Raw genomic sequence first — 13,461 nt, 5'->3', positions numbered from 1 at the left:
TTAAGGTACTAGAAATAGCAGTATAAAAATCAAAACTCAGGATATACTGCATTCTAATAAGAGGCATTTTGGTGTAAAGCTTAAGGACCTGGATTGGACCACTGTGTATCTGTATGTTTTTGAAGAAGTCATTTATAATTGCTAAACTGTTTCATCTCCTTGAAATGAAAAAAGAATAGATTCTGGGTTATTGTGGGTATATGAAGTATATAGAAAGTGCAAACTGTATAAAGTGCTTAGCTCAGTGCCTGCCTGGTTCATGATAAACATTCAATAAAGGTGTGCTTTAATCTGAAAAGTTAGAACCTTTTCGCTTTGATTCGTGTCAGACTCAGATTGTGAATTTCACACAGGTGTTACATAATACAATTTAGTTTGGTATCACCACAAATTAGAATACATTTATTTTCTCTTATTAGCTTTGCCCATAGAATAGGTAATTTGTAAAGAGCTGTGTTACTATTTGAGTCTTCTTAGAGTAGGTCAGAAGAAGACATAATGGGGTCTAAATTGCCAGAAACTTGGGTAATGGGATTGCATCATTAGGTAACATTAGGTGTTCATAGCAAAAAGGGAAGTAGGGAGTAGAGCTACTAATCAGATGACTTCAGATAAATTATTCACTCTAGTCCAAAAGTGTCATTTCATCAAAGGTGCTAAGTCTATTCTTATAAGCAGTTTTCTAAAAAGCCATCAAGTAAGGTTGTGGGAGCTGTTTCTGCCCCTCAGAGGAGAGACCCTTTTCCCCTTCTTTCCAAAACCTGCCCTTATACAAGGGGCAACTGGTACCTGTTGGTATCTGCTCAGATTTGTCAGACACAGGGCAATATTTTTCTACTAAGGGGGGTGCGGGGAAGTGTCACCATATTAAAGGGTGAAGTACATCTCAAAGCAGGCACTCCTTCCACTTCCTGAGGAGCCTGAGATAGGAGTTGACTTCTCAGGACTCCTAGGCTCCACCAGTCCTGTGAGTTGGCCTTCGCTTGCTGCCCTTTATCCCAGGACCCCTACGTCTCCTACAAGAAGATCCTCAGTTCCTTCTCATCCATATGACTCTTTTTACTGGGCTGTTTCCCAGACAGAGACCAAATAACACATTCTGTGTAGTGCTGGATGTTGGGGGAAAATATGGTTCTTCCTGCTGTCTCTCTTCTTGCTCTTGTTGTTGCACTGGTGTGCGTGTTTTATGTTGGATTTCCTTAGATTGCAGAGTAAGAATCCACCCTCACATTTGTAGGTGATGTACTCACGGACTCGTTGGAGAGGTGGGGAAGAAATAAGAAACTTTATTTAGAGATTCCAATGCAAGGAATGGTCTCCATCCAGCTTTCATTAGACCATTGTTTTGAGGTATTTAATGGGCTTCATCAACATGTTAACAAAGCTGGTACTTTGTTTCTTATATGGCCTTGTATCTTTTGTTTGGCTCTCTTTCCCGTTTACTTTCAGGTATTAATAAATAGAACTATTTCATTTTTTCAGGAGTTGAAAAGTCTAGTCTTGTCTAATATCTAAGTTTCACAATCTCATGTAATCCAACTTCTCAATTCCAGGTGAGGCTTGACTCAGGCTCCAAGCTCTGCAGTGGGATGAGGAGTTCAATCTGTCTTTTTCATTCCCGCCTCTGGGACTTTCTTCCTTCCTCTAGTCAGTTCTTTCAGCCTTTTGGGGTAGGGGAGAGCGGAGAAAGGATGAGACAGGTAAAGGAAGCAAAAGAGCTGTAAATAACTGAGGTGACTTCAAAAGTGTCTCTTGGCTATTAAAATGTTCTCAATTGGGGCAGGTGTCCAAATACTTTCTCTTGTGCAGTGTTTTTGTTTGTTTGTTTGTTTGGTTGGTTGGTTTTTTTTTTTTTTTTTGGTTGCTCTATTTGTAGATCTTTATTCTAGATAATGTCCCCATTGCTTGCTCCTCTTTCTAGAGATTCATCCTACCAGACTCTTCGTTGGAATCATTTTGGGGACGTTTTCTGCCTCTCGATGTGCTTTTTTTGTCAGACCTATATCTCACCCATGAGACACAAACATTTACCTTGCTGTTAGTGGTAGTGCAACTCACACCTATTCCTACCCTAGCCATCTCTTCTCTTATCTTCAGGGGAAGCTGCGGCCATTCTCCTGACTATAGAATTTTATAGGTGACAGTCATAAGACTGTATACCCCTTCCTTAGATTTAGATGGTATTTTAGCATGTCTTCCATAAGTGATATTCCACTGATTATTGTTCAGAAACTGAGAAAACAGGAAAAGTTAAATTTAACATCTTGTTATAATTACATATAGATACATAGTATGTGCTTATTCAATGAACATTTTATTCAGGTAACACTCTTGAGCTCTTAAACTTGGATATATCCCAATTCTCCAGCAGAACTGTATAGTTATAACCATTACCTGATTCTCAAAAAATGGACACTCACTGACATGGTCATAAATCATATGAGAGATAATTAGAATTCAGTAAGGGTAACTACTTTTTGTCAGTTTATTCAAAAGAGCCTGGAGTTTGAATAGTAGAGATTAACATACTTATAGATTAGAGTCTAAATAGCATATTCTTCCCCAGCTACATGGTTACAGTTTGAACTGCACACATGGCATAACTAATCAAAATGTATGTTCTTTGTCTGTAATGCTTCATTAATTGTTAGTTGTTTCAGGTATTTGCACAAGGAGGGGTTCCTGGGGCTGTAAGAAAATGGAGGTTCTGACAACTGTTTAATAAATTAACAGTCAAAAATATAAAAATTTTCAAACTGAGGGCATAATTTATTAACTTTCACCAAGTTTTTTCAGGCCTTCCCTGGGCAGTAAAAGCAATTTATCAAACCTGTTTCCAAGAGAAATTGAAATCTCCCTCCACAACGGTGGCTGGCTAATCTAAGTGAAAATTGTTTTAAAACAAATACATTTAGAAATGCACTAAGGGGATACTTGAGGAAGCATGGTATAACCAGGAGTAGTTCAGAAAATTCAAGATGGGAGCTTAATTTTTATTAACTAATTTTTTTCTTTCAAGATGCTATTCACTCATAGAGGGGAAACACTTCACTTTACACTCTAATATTTCCATAAATTTTATTGGAGTTCTTTCCTCAGGTCATGTCATAAAAGAATATTTAATAGGTTTTATGACTCTGGCCTTCTGGGTCCTCCTATATTTCAAGAGTTACAAGGTAATATGAAGGATTTCTTTCTTATTTACTTCTTTTAGGGAAAGATGGATAGATGTACACATTCTAGAGCTGGTTTATCATAAAGAGTAAACATTGACTCCTTTTATTTCCCTCTTTTATGCTTAAACTTTTGAAGCAGTCTTGCAATTGTCAGGAATTGTCATTTTCAGGAAAGGCAATGGCTGTGCATGAAAGATTAAACTGACTTCCTGAGGAGCCTGTTTCTAAGATCTGGAGATAAGCAGAATTTCTAGAAATGAGGATGTTTGGATTGCTTCCCTAATAATTTAAGATATATAGAAACTCACTGGAGAGTTTGCCAATACTTGATGGATTATAATGCTTTTTGTTGTTTGGAGGTATGTATATTTTGTATGTGTCTAAGAATCAAAGGATCCTTTGACCTAAGTGTCAAAACAACGAGGGCTGTTTTTTCCACTGCAATGGAGGTAGCAAGTACAGTAAAACCTTGGTTTGTGAGCATATTTCATTCCGGAAATATGCTTGTAATCTAAAGCACTTGTATATCAAAGTGAATTTCAAGAACCATTGGCTCAGTTGTAATTGTGTGACATTACACATCAGGTACTACTCATATTGCAAGACATTGCTCATTTATCAAATTAAAATTTATTAGAAATGTTTGCTTGTCTTGCGTAACACTCGCAGAACAAATTACTTGCAATCCAAGGCTTTAATGTAATTTGGTATGAAATATATGAGACTTTCATTGGTGAAGAACAAAATTGAGTTATTGACATGTTGTGTAATTTTAGTTATAAACAAAACAACCCCAACAACATCTCCTTGATAATTTCAGGGTGGGCATAACTGTCAGGATCAGGAGAATGAGAATGGATTGATTCTCTATAATTGTAATCGTTATACTGTTGGAAAAGTCTTGTTGCTATTGAGGACAATTGATTATTATAGGGTTCTGTCTGGATATATTTCAGGAGAAATATGTTTCCAAACCTGATTTGGTTATAAGTTTATGCCTGCCTTAAATTTGAGAGTTTACTTTGAGGTAACCTCAGGGGAGATGTCTGTTCTAGGAAGCAGCTTTCTGGAGGTTGCCTTATGCCCAAATTGGGACTTATGTTTGTACATGTCGACTGGCCCATGCACAAAAGAAGCACACAATGTTATTTTTTGAAATGTAACAGTTGGTGCCATTATTAATTTATTGCATTTCAGCTCCAAATTTACTCTTTAATATATGCCCTGAGATAATAGAAAGGATTCTTTTAGCCATCTCTCTTTCACAGTAAGCATGATATTAACTTTTCTCAGTAAAGGGCTCTGGAGGGGCATTGCAGGGAAGGGGGTCTCCTGCTGTAGCAAATGGAAGTGGGGGTGGGCAGTCTTAGTGATGTCAGAGTGCAACCATCTGGTGGCTCTCCATCCCAGCCATGGGCTCTGTATCCTCAGCCGCCTTTCAGACTTTGTCTGGTGGTAGCCTTTCTATACCCCTGTTGAAATGGGAACTGGTATCCCAAAGGCTTCCTGCCTGCACCAGTGTCCAAAGGCCTCTGAACTCCATGGGCTCCCAGATTCCCTTTGAAACCTGGAGGGTCTCACCCCTTTTGCATGCCCACGTCCCTGGTGCTGATCATCTGTTCTGTTCCTCCATTCTGGAGGAAAACTTGCCCATGAGACTGCAAACTAGCTCCAGGCTGTTTTCTGCTCTTTGGGCTGAAATATACCTTTTTCAATGAGGAATGAACCCCAGACTTGGGAAGGGGACCCCTCCTTCCAAGTTTGTTCTTTGGGTATTTTCCCTCAGCTCTAGAGTACCAAATAGAGTTTCCTTGTATTTTTAAAGTCACTCTTTTATCATAGTTTATTCTTTATATTAATCTTTCTCTGTTTAACACACCCTGTAGTTCTATCTCCACTATACATCATATCTCAATTGTTCCCATGGGCATTAAAAAAGTGACTTCTAGGTAGCATCTGAATTGAAATGGGGGACACTTTTATGGAAGCCAGCATAGTATACTGAGTACAGTATATTTTGGGCTAACAGATGTTTCATGTTGTGGTGATACTAGAAATGGCCTGTAGGTGAGTGCTCGTGAGACCATCCTGTGGGGTTGATGCCTCCCTGAGTGTGTCTGGTAGGGAAGGCTAATGGAGTTTGAAAGGCAATAGATGGGACCATATGACAAGTATGAGTGATAAAAGACAAGAGAGTTATTCATTCAAAAAATTTTTTTAATTTTTAATGTTCATTTATTTTTAAGAGAGAATGAAAGAGAGAGAGAGAGAGAGAGAGAGAGTTGGGGAAGGGCAGAGAGAGAGGGAGACACAGAATCTGAAGGAGGCTTCAGGCTCTGAGCAATCAGCACAGAGCCCTACATGGGGCTCGGATTCACAGACTGTGAGATCATGACCTGACCTGAAGTTGGACACTTAACAAACTGACCCATCCAGGTGCCCCTTCACTCAAAAAATTTTTACAGAGTGCCTAGTGTGTGCCAGCTACTGTCCTAGGAATTGAAGGCACAGCAGAGGAAAAAACAACATAAAAATCCTTGCATTTTTTTAACTTTGTTCTTTTCTTTACATTATCTTCGCCTACTTGACACTTGAAGTTAGTGCTTCCTACTTTGAGCTGGCTAATCTTATAATCAGTAGAATAAATAATTTCATATAATGTGGTTACAGAGGTACTTGATGTGTGTGTATGTTGGGGGAGGGTGGAAAAAATCAGTTATATGCCAATAGCCGTGTTTAAGATAAATTTAAGTAAAAACATCTTACTTTTGGCCAAACCTCTCAGGGTGATTTTACTGCCTGCAAGTTATTAGCAACAGGTGAATGGAAAATTAAACCTAGGTGGTGTATGAAATTGGTTTGAATTTCTCATTAATTAAGAGTGCTCAGTGACCTGGTTGTTCTAATTACATTGGTTGGGAAATTTGATCATCAGTCAAATGAAAACATGCAGCTATACCATTCTCTTAAGAAACCCAAACGAGACTTGGTGTGGTTATGAAAGAATCAATGCTATGATTACCTCTTGCCCACAGGAGGCTCAGTGGGGCAAGACTTTACTTCTTCAATTCTTGTAATATTTTCTTTCAGGTATTTTTATTCCATCCATTTGAGCTCTGCTTTGAAGGGTATAAGAGGGACTAAATCTGTTGACAGTGGTTTGATGATAGGACATTTTAACAGGGTATTTTAAGATGGTTAATTGTTTATTTTACTTCCAATCAACAATTTGTTCATCTGCTTTCACTAAAGATAATCATTGCTTTTTTTTAACAAAGAAACTGATGAGAGAATTCTTTTGTTTGTAATCCAAATGGTCTAAGGTAGAGAGAAATTGATGTTTTAAACTTAATTTTTTAATTTATTTATTTGTTTTGAGAGGGAGAGAGTGATCATGAGTGGGGGAGGGGCAGAGAGAGGGAGAGAGAGAGAATCCCAAGCGGGCTATGTGCTGACAGTGCAATGCTGATCTCAAAGCCACGAAATGAAATCAGGAGCTGGATGCTTAACTGATTGAGCCATCAAGGAGCCCCACAAACACCATTTCTTTATTATCACATCCCCTGTGTGTTCACATTCTCCAGGCAGGTGTGAGCCCACACTACACTTTTGTCCTTTTTCTTTACACTTTTCCCAAAATAGGAAGCAAGAGGGTGGCCAGTGGAGGAGGAAATCCGCTCTGGATACTATGATGTGATAGGAAACAGAGATGCAAAGTTCTTTTTTTTTTTTTTTTTCTGTTACTGCAACTTTTTCTGTAGATAAATCTCAGCTGAAAAAATTATGTCTTTTTGAATAAAGTTTATGAAATTTAACTGTGCCTAATGCTTGGGGAAATACTTGCTCCTCCTTAAATAAGGTGATGATATTTAAAATCATGTTCAAGTTTTATGGTACACTCATTAAAATACTATTTCCTTGAACTGATCTTTTCATGTTTAAATTTCATCATTAGAGTTTAATTCAAAAATCTCTATTTAAGTGATACTATAGAGATAGCAAATTAAAATGTGTGTAGCATTTAAATGCATTATTTCATTGACATTATTCCAATAAAGTAATTATAAGGGTCTTAAACTCTGGAATCATTAAGAATCTGACTAATAAGCCTAGTGTGTTTTATTTCACTGTAAGGATAACTTTAAAAAATCTAAGAATATTTTCAAAAATAATTTTATTAAGACTTTTAATGTATGCTGGTTAGAACCACAATCGTTCATGGTAATATTGTCTTCCATTTATAAATTCCTTTTATTAGGCACCAAGTGGAGACCTTGACATACTATATAGGCTCAGTAAAGAGAAAGCTACTATTATCACTTTTTCAAATGACAGTCTTGTGTGCAGAATCAGGAAGTGTACATGCATGCAATTCAGTTTTTCAGAGAGTAGAATAGGATATCTGTTCTTTTGGAATAGCAGGCTGAAAGGATCAGGGCCAGAGGAGAATTCCTATTTTATTGAGATAAAATAGTATGGAGAAAAGGGGACTCATGCTAGAGATTTTGATTCTAATTTCTGCTTTGCTACTAACCTACTATGTGAACCCAAGAAAGTCAATTAACATCTCTGAGCCTTTGTTCCATCATTTATAAAATGAAGGGATTGAATTAGGTGCCCTCTAAAATGCTTCCAGCCATCAAATGTGATTCCATCTCTTTGGGGGATTTAGTTTTCATGTCTGTGAGATTATTATTAGCCTAGTACAAAGCAAGAGAAAGGCATGTTTAAGCAATTTGCTGGCCTCAGATTTTGTAGTCAAATTAGTCATATTCCAAGGTTCTGCAATTTTTATACATTGACATAGAAGACCATGCTTCACAGGTCTGATATTCAAAGAAGCAGCAAAACAGTATAATCTGTTTCTCCAGGGATTGGGTAAGGAAATCTGGTGATTCGGGTAGTTCATCTTGGCTTTTGCTGAAAAGCAATTGTATCCAGGAGCTTTAAAAAAGCTGTTCTGGGGGTGCCTGGGTGACTCAGTCAGTTAAGCATCTGACTCTTGATTTCGGTTCAGTTCATGATCTCACACTTATGATATTGAGCCCCACGTCAGACTCTGTGTTGACAGCATGGAGGCTGCTTGGGATTCTCTCTCTCTCTCTCTCTCTCTCTCTCTCTCTGCCCTCACCCACTCATTCTCTCTCTCTCTCTCTCTCTCTCTCTCTCTCTCTCTCAAAATAAATAAACTTAAAACTATTTAAAAAGCTGTTCTTAATAAGTTTAAATGTGAGGGAAATGTAATGGAAACAGCAATGAGAGGATGTCTTCTTGGGTCAAGTTCAATAAGCACATACTGAGCTTCTATTAAAGGTCTACAACCTCTTATTTATAAAGCTTAAATAAAAAAAAAACTCTTAAGAAACCTGAGTTCATTTAGTTGTAAAACATTACCTGAATGGATATGAGGCTATGTGCATTTTTTATTTATCCCATTTAGTGTAAGTATTCATTTCTCTCCCTGAAGAAACTGATGCATTCAGCTTTGAGGTGCCACCCCAGAACCTGCTAGAAATGCTCTGTAAGGTGTGATGTGTGGCCTCTAATACCATTCATAGTGCTGAAAGTTTTGAATTCCCAAACTCATCTGTTTGTATGGGTTTGGGTAAAGGATCTTGGACATGTATGTGACAAGGATGAAGGTGGTTGGTAGGATGGCTGGAGAGGAACTGGGTGAAATTCAAAGGTAAATGAATTGATGAAGTCATCATTATCAGAGTTCCCAGACATACTCACCAATACAAAGTGGTGTATTTTATAGAAGATATATGGATAAAATTTAAAGACACTTGCTAAGGGAGTAATTTTTTTCTGGTAGAATTTCAGGTTGTATCACAGAAGAGGGAACATTTCAAGTGGGTCTTGAAGGATGACTAAGTATTTCTCACAGAGAAAAAGCATTCTAAAAAAGAGGGGCGCCTGGGTGGCTCAGTCAATTAAGCATCCAACCTCTGTCCAGGTCATCATCTCACAGTTCGTGGTTTGAGCCCTGTGGTGGGCTCTGTGCTGACAGCTCAGAGCCTGGAGCCTGCTTTGGACTCTGTGTCTCCCTCTCTCTCTTCCCCTCCCCCACTCATGCTCTTTCTCTCTCTGTCTCAAAAATAAATAAACATTAAAAAAAATTTAAACAGAAAAAAGTAGAGACATGTACATTCATGGTGTATTGGGAGCCCCAAGACTTCTCTGGCTGAGTTAGAGAACCCATGGAGAAAAATGTCTGAAAATGAGATTGAGATTATTCAGTATTTTGTATGCCATGCTAATAAACATATATCAATCCCCATTTAGGTTGTATTGCTCAGAGTTGGCCCTAAAAAGGGTATTCATGTGTAAATGCTTTGTTAAAGAAGCACACCCAGGAAGATCTATAAGGGAGTAGGGCAGCAGGAAAGGGAAAAACGAGAAGACAAGTAGGGGGAGTAATTTCTTTTTTTTAGGCAAAGTGCTAGAGATGGCTTTAGCTTGATCCTGAAGTGGGGTAATATAATGGAAAGTAAGCCCTTAATGGTATAATGGAAAGTACTCCTTTATGTACATTTCAGTCATTGAGTAAGGGCCATGATGCATGGACAGAAGGGGTTGGTGATGTAAATTTCCAGGCACTTCATCTGTCCCTGCCTGGGTTCTACCAAAAGCAAGTGTTAAGTGCTGACTGAAGGGTCAGAGGTGGGTGAAGTGCACTAAAGTGGTGGCTAGAGATCTAAGGAGAGGGGTAGGGTGCCAACATTTTCTGCCATGGTACCATTTGGTGACCTCTTATTGCATCTCAGGCTATATGCTGAGTATTTCAAACAATCATCCCATTTAATTCTCATAACAATTCCATAAGATATGTCATATTTTCCATTTTATAGATGAGAATGTGAAGCGTGGAAGGTCACCTGGGCATTCTAGTTAATGGAGTTCTGTGCTTAGAACCAAGTTCTTTTTAGTCCTAAATTCCCAGTGCGTGGCAGGATTCCTTAGATCCTTATGACTTCCCACCTACTCCTACTTTCCTCTTGAGCAACTCTAATAATCTGTTTTATATACTGCTTCTTTGCAAACCCTTTTTTCTGAAGTAATTGTTCCAAAGTCTAAAAAGTTTCCAAATTGCAGCATATAGTAGATAGCCAACAAAAGTTTTTATGAGATTTGTGATGAAACACTTCTGAAAAAGTACTCTCTCATTTTGTTTGGGTTTCAGTTCCTTTTTTTTTTTTTTAAGAAATAAGAGACTTTATTTATTTATTTATTTATTTATTTATTTATTTATTTATTTATTTTTTTGAGAGAGAGAACATGAGTAAGCATAGGGGAGGAGCAGAGAGAAAGAGAGACAGAATATTAAAAGAAGGGGCTTGATCCCATGACCATGACCTGAGCCAAAATCAGGAGTTAGACACTCAACTGACTGGGCCACCCAGGCACTCCTGGATTTCAGTTCTAATTGATGTATTCAATGGATCCTTAATAAAGTTTGTTTTAATTTTAGAGAGAGAGAGAGTGAGCATGAGCAGGGGAGAGGGGCAGAGAGAGAGGGAGAGAGAGGCTTAAGCAGACTCCATGCCCAACAAGGGGCTGGATCCCATGACCCGAGGATCATGACCTGAGGAAAATCAAGAGTCAGAGGCTCAACTGACTGTACCACCTAGGCATCCCCTGAATAAGGTTTTAATATTCCAATAGAGCAGAATAGTCTCTCTTACTTAAGTTTGACTTAACTGAAGAATATTAAGTTAGGACTGATGCTTATTTTGTTGTGGCTATGTTTTTTTTTTCTTTTTAATTTGGAATGCCTTCAGAAATGTTTAGAAACTACGTTAAGTTTTCAATGGTTAATAAATGCAATTAGTTGATACATGTAATTCCTGATAATTCTGAATTGTATCCATTCCATCTCAAATTAGATATATCCTAATTCTGTTCATTTCTGGTAGTTAAAAAACATCATTTTGAGTAGTTCTAAGCAGTTCTAGGCCAGAACTGATGCCTCAAAGAAATTATAAGTACAATCTATATGAGAGGTAAATGTGTACATGTATTAAAATTACTAGGAATATTTCTTCCTCCCTCCCTATCTCTCTCACCAACATAGGTATCAAGGAGATCAATTTTGTTTGTTCATTCGTTTAACGAATATTTGCTACGTATCTATTACATGTGAGGCAGCAAACAAAACAGTCAAGATTTCTCTTCTTATAGAATTTACAATCAAAAGAGAGCAGAATAAGTTATTATGATTATGTCTTATAGTAGTTGTTGCAAATAAAGGAAACAAAACAAATTTTAGACCCTCAGAGTATGGAAAATTTGATTTGAGAGTATGGAAAAAAAGTTGTTTCTCTAGGAATTAGTCATTTTATATTACATGTTTAGCTGCAAAGCAAATAAATCTTCTCAGAATTGAACTCAACAAATATATGTGGAATATCTACTATATGCCAAGCACTGCTAGCAATGTTCAAATGAAAGGCAGTAATTTCTTTGTTGGGTACAATGAGTATGGTAGACTCTAACCCTGTGAAAAATATATTCATGTGAATGATGATCTCTTAAAATTCCAATAACTGCCAGAAATGAAATTCAAAGATGAGCCTTCAAAATAGAACAAATACTCATAAACACTGTAAATAGCACAATTAAGATTTTGTTACATTATTATGGAATGAGTTTTTTTTCTTAATTAGATATACTTGGGGAAGAATATTGACATTTAGTGACTTCTCTATTCATGTTCAGTTACTCCTATTATTATTTCAGAAATATTCTATTGTCTGTAGGAAACGAGTTACCAGTATTGCAAGCTTCCACTTTAAATACTTTCAACCTTTTGCTCAGTTTTATTCCATCCCATCTCTTCCACTTGGTGAGAAGAGAAGCTTTTCTGTCTTTTCATGTTGTGTTTTATCAGTCATATCAATACTGATGAGCCAAGAGAAAATAAGTGTTACTAAAAAAAAAATGTTTCCGTGTGTTTCTCCTAGACTGCCTTCCATATTCATTGCAGCATCTGAATGTTTGACTGGGAAAATCATGAGGCCCCTGCCAGGTCTCTTGCACTAGCTCTATCATGACACTCTAAGGAGGAACTTGGTTTTCAAAGAAGTGAATGGTAGGTATGAAGTATTTTCTCTACATGTGTTCAACAGAAAGGAATATGGGCTTGAAATATATTCATAGAGCCTATTTCATCTTTTCCTACCTCTCCAAAAAAGAGAAGCGTTTCCATTTTTGTTCACGCTGCCATTACCTTCCCTGTCCCATTTACCTTGGGCTCCCCCTGCCCTCTCCATCATGTTATGCTGGGTAATCCTGGATTCTCTTGCAGTTTGGCACTGTCAACCCAGATACTGGATTTGTATTCTCTTCACTTTAAGCCAATCCCTTCTTAAAGGGTCAAATAAAATTTACCTCTTCTTAATTTTTTTTGCCAGTTCTAGGGCACAGGTCTCTAACCTCCATGAGTATTTTTATGGCCAAAACCAGTGTTAACATTTTCTCCAAACTTTTTCATGTATGTTAGTTTAGTTCTTCCAATTATTCAAGAGCAGGTACTATTTTATTGTTTTGATGTATGTGTCACAGTGCTGAGTACTCCCTCTTCTGTTTTACATAATTCTGTGTGAGTTCATTCAACCACTGAAAAAAATTCTTTAACTACCTAGTTTGCAGTTGGGTGCTATCTAAGGCACCAAAAATGCTACAAAACATAAGGCTATTCCTGCTTTCTAGGATTTCATAATCTAGACAAGAAAAGAAACATGAAAATGTATGTAACAAGAGTGACATCAGAGATGCATTATTCATTCACTTATTCATTACTAAGTAGTTTTCAGTTGGTAAGGAACATATTCATAGCCCCTGAAGACATTGGGCTCATTGTCTATGTGTCAGGGAGAGTCAGAGTGTCAGAAGGACTGCGGAGGAGCCAAAGAGAAGAAAGGTTCTCTCTCTCTCTCTCTCTCTTTTTTCTCTCTCTGTGTCTCTTTGTCTCTGAATGACAAGAAAAACAAGACATAAGGAAACAAGATGATGAGTAACTATGAAAGTGACTGAGTTCTATTTTCTCCACAAAAATCTGAGAGGCTGTTGCTATGGAAATATCTTTTATATATTGGCAGATAAAAGATTGTGTGTTATCTGCTGTCTCCCAGAAAGTCAATGAACAAACTTATAGGCCGGGTAACTAGAGGTGTGGAGAATAAAATAAGAAACAGAGACCATCACCATCACCACCACCATCTCCACCACTACAATCACCATTACTACCACTGTCATCATCACCATCACCACCACCACCATC

At 37.6% G+C, this 13,461-nt stretch overlaps 1 long non-coding RNA gene across 1 annotated transcript in view; it reads left to right on the top strand.

Annotated features, from left to right (window-relative positions):
* Positions 1–12,263, top strand: part of LOC121029692 (uncharacterized) — a 328,421-nt gene extending 316,158 nt beyond the window's left edge. The window contains exon 4 of the long non-coding RNA XR_005789839.1: positions 12,143–12,263. This is a non-coding gene — a long non-coding RNA (uncharacterized LOC121029692). The remainder of the gene's footprint in view (positions 1–12,142) is intronic.
* The last annotated feature ends 1,198 nt before the right edge of the window (positions 12,264–13,461 follow it).

This window comes from Herpailurus yagouaroundi, unplaced genomic scaffold, assembly GCF_014898765.1.
Source record: "Herpailurus yagouaroundi ecotype Mexico unplaced genomic scaffold, PumYag 139, whole genome shotgun sequence".
Taxonomy (NCBI): Eukaryota; Metazoa; Chordata; class Mammalia; order Carnivora; family Felidae; genus Herpailurus; species Herpailurus yagouaroundi.
This window is presented reverse-complemented; position numbering and strand designations above follow the sequence as displayed.